Below are 3,807 nucleotides of genomic sequence, written 5' to 3' on the forward strand. Positions count from 1 at the left end.
GCAGAAGGAGGCGCTGGCGGGGCGGGAGGATGGGGAGGTGCAGGAGGTGCGGGCGGGGCCGGAGGATGTGTAATCGTAGGAGGAGCAGGAGGCATGAGTGGACCCAATGGATGTTTGATTGTGGGAGCGGTGCAGGAGGTGCGGGCGGAGCCGGAGGATGTGTAATTGTAGGAGGAGTGGGTTGGGCGGGAAAATGGGGAGGTGTAGGCGGATCAGAAGGAGGAGGAGGCGATGCGGGCGGACAAGGTGCTTGCAGTGGTGGTCGAGGAGGAAGGGGTGTAGCATCTGGTGGTGGTGGTGGTAAAACAAGACGTCCTCGCCGCACCGCACGAAGTTCTCCGCTACGTCTCTGCAGTGCCCGCGGCGCTCGCAACGGCGGAGCTTCCACCCGACACCTATAATTGTACGATGCGGCAACATACATACATGCGCGTGGAAGCAGAAATTGTGTGGAACGTGAGATAGGTTCCACGGTCGGTGCATCGACAAGTAGTTGTGGGCAGAGTGGTGTTTCTCCATGTGTCGCACCATTTCATACTCAGATTTCGTGTTCTTGATTAGGGGCATCTAAGGGCTGGATGTCAATGGGTGCCTCTTTATCTGTTGCCGTAGCTGCGAAAGGGTCGAAATGAGGAAACAAATCTTATAAAGACCTCCTCCCGTCCAATTTCACATGCAGGATTGTTAGATGCACATGAGTTGACCACCGAGATATTCTCCATCTATCTTTTAGATGAGCGGTGGGGAGACGATATCATAAATTATTTGTTTTAAATTTGTCTAGATATATCCATATCTATGAATGTAAATTAATTTGGGACACAGAGAGTAGCTAGGAATGATCAAAAGTGCCTGACCTCCTCCTCCATGCTTTCTACTCCCTCCGTTTTTAAATATAAGTCTTTTTAGAGATTTTAATATAAACGTATTCGCTCGGTCTCAAAATAAGTGACTTGGACTTTGTACTAAAGCTAGTTTAAAGTTGAGTCATTTATTTTGGAACGGAGGGAGGAAGTATTAGTTTATTAGAGGGTAAACACTTATTTTGCTACGTATGTAGTTTATATTAGAATCTCTAGAAAGACTTGTATTTGGGAATGAAGAGAGTATACACGTATGCATGCTTCCATGGCCAACTCTGTTTTATCTCAACTGCCCGTTTATCTGCTGATTAGCTGGCAATACAGCCTTTATTTTGAGAATCATCATAACGAACGAATAAGTTACTATACTAAAACGGGAAGGCTACACTTTTCTGGGTTTTTTTTGAATTTTTTTAAGCTTCTACTGTTCATTTACATCCATGTCAATGAATAGTAATAGTTTTTCTGAATTTTAGCATTACTGCTAAATTCATTGAACAGAAGAAGGAGGTTGATCTAGTTTATAAGAAAAACCGGACCCAAAAAACATACAAACAACGTCTTTCGACAAACCACACACACACCTCTAGGACGATGCCCCCAAGAGGGAATGCGACGCTAGATTGCGCCGCCATCGTCCAATCTAAACTAGACCAAGGGTTTCCCTCGAAGCACGGCAGGAAAGGCAAAGTAGGAGCAGCTACATCGATACCTCCCTTGGAGCGATGCCAGAAGGCGCCGCCATCGATGACTCCGGCCACAAGCGGAGTACGACTTTTGCCGGCCATCTCACCTGCACCGTTCGAGCCCAGGATCCGATCAGACTACACATCAAGCTACTACCCCTGCCTCCACGGCAAGCCGCACATCCCCGGAAAGCTTGACATGCTTCCAACCTTGCATCCGCGTCCCCCACTGGAGGAAGGATGCAACCAAGCAGGACGCCATTCATCTCCTCGAGGATGCAACGCCTACGGGCCATTCATCTCCCGACGAAGGATGAAACGACCACAACGACGCCATTCCTCTCCCCCCAGCCACCACCATCTCATCCGCCCACCTACAGCAGCGTCAAGCTTTCCGAACCACCATCAGAAGGATGCAACACCAAGCAGGGTGCCATTCATCACCCACATCTTCACTCGCACGACTTGAGGCCCGCAACCACGCCGACCACGCACTGGACGAGCCGCCTCCAGACCCCTAGCCACCAGGGCGCCAGATCCTGCCTCACCAAGGCAAAGGGCGCGCGCGCACGAGTTGCCGGACAGGCGCGCGGCCAGCCGCCTCCACCATACCGCCACAGATGGACGGACGAGCTGCCGGATGAATAGCACCAAACGGAGCCCCACGCCGCCGCGACACCAGATCTCCTCGCGCCCTGTACGCTCCTGCGCGACCTCCCAGCGCTTCTCGACGAGATCCAGCCGCCGCCGCGCTGGAGCACCGACCGCACGCCTCCCGCGCCCAGCGGGCAGCAGATCCACGCGGGGAAAGGACCACCGAGCGCCAGGGCATGCACCTCCCCGGATCTGCCAGCAGCAGCCGCTCGCGACCCACCGCGCATCGGGCCACGCCAACACTCCCTCGGGCGAAGTGCCATCTCACCAGCGACGCGCGCATCCGCGCCGCATCACCACACGCCTCGCTTGGCCGAGCTGCCCCGCACAACTCAGCACCTCGCGAGGGGAAGAAAAGGCCCGCCACCGACGACGCCGGCGGCGGCGGGGAAGGAGGCGAGAGGGAGGGGCGGGCGCCCGACAGCTAGGGTTCGCGCCCGGTCGCCCCGCGGGGGAGCGACACGGGGCATGAATAGTAATAGTGAGGAAAAAGTCCAAAACAAACCTTGAAGTTGTAGGCGGAAGCTAAATCGAACCCTCAACTTCAAATCCCTGAAATCAGCACACCCAACTATTTAATCCCGGTCTATTTTAAACCTTGGGCACGTTGCCAAACAGGGATGTCGACGTGGCAGGTCGAACCCGGGATCGCTGTCTGCGGCCAGACTGGGCCGGCCCATCAGGTGTAAAGCGTGTTATTTTTATTTTGCAACATTTTTGTTGAACCACACGGCATAAAAACGTCGAAAAAGAAAGGCTGCCCTGAATCGAACTTGCAACCAGGCGCTCGTAAAACGCTCCTGCTAGCCAATTTAACTGATAGCGCTTGGCGACATAAGAGAAGCACCGAAATATTTGTACACACACAGTGTCGAGATCTAAAGATTTTTTGTAACTTTTTGGAACATTTTCTTGAAATCCTAATATTCTTAATAGCAAAAAACATTTTTCTAAATGTAATTGTTTTGGAATTACGAACAGTTTTTGAAAAACAGTTTCTTTTTGAAAACGTGAACCATTTTTTAAAGCCCCGATTTTTTTTGAAGTGCAAACATTTTTGGAAAAGAAGAACAAATTGTTGAAAACATGAATGAAATTTTAAAGTAAGAATAAGTTCTCCCATTTTGAAGTTTTTTAGTAAGTGTTGGCATTTTAAAATATCATTCAGGTTTCCAAATTTGTTCCCATTTGTTCAAAGTATGTGTATATTTTAAAATTGTTAATGTTTTGAAAAATTGTTCTCACTTTAAAAATTTATTCAGGTTTCAAAAATTGTTAGTGTTTTGAAATTTTTGTTCACGTTTGAAAAATGGTTCATGCATAACAAATATTCAGGGATTTGAAAAATGGTTCACGTTTGAAAATTTGTGTGTGTTAGAAAAAAAACGTAATTCCAGAAATTGTTCACATTTTTGCAAAACATGTTTGGAATTGGAATATCTGATTTTCGCTGTTAAGAATATTTGGACTTCAAAATCGTTGATTATTTTCAAGAAAATAAATATTCCAAAATGTTTTCGAATCACGATGCTAAGCAGAGTGGTTAAATAGATTCGTGATTCCCTTTTTGTCAGCGGTAGTCATCAGTTGCAGTGGCTACAGCC

The sequence above is a fragment of the Triticum aestivum genome, chromosome 4A, assembly GCF_018294505.1.
Source record: "Triticum aestivum cultivar Chinese Spring chromosome 4A, IWGSC CS RefSeq v2.1, whole genome shotgun sequence".
NCBI lineage: Eukaryota > Viridiplantae > Streptophyta > Magnoliopsida > Poales > Poaceae > Triticum > Triticum aestivum.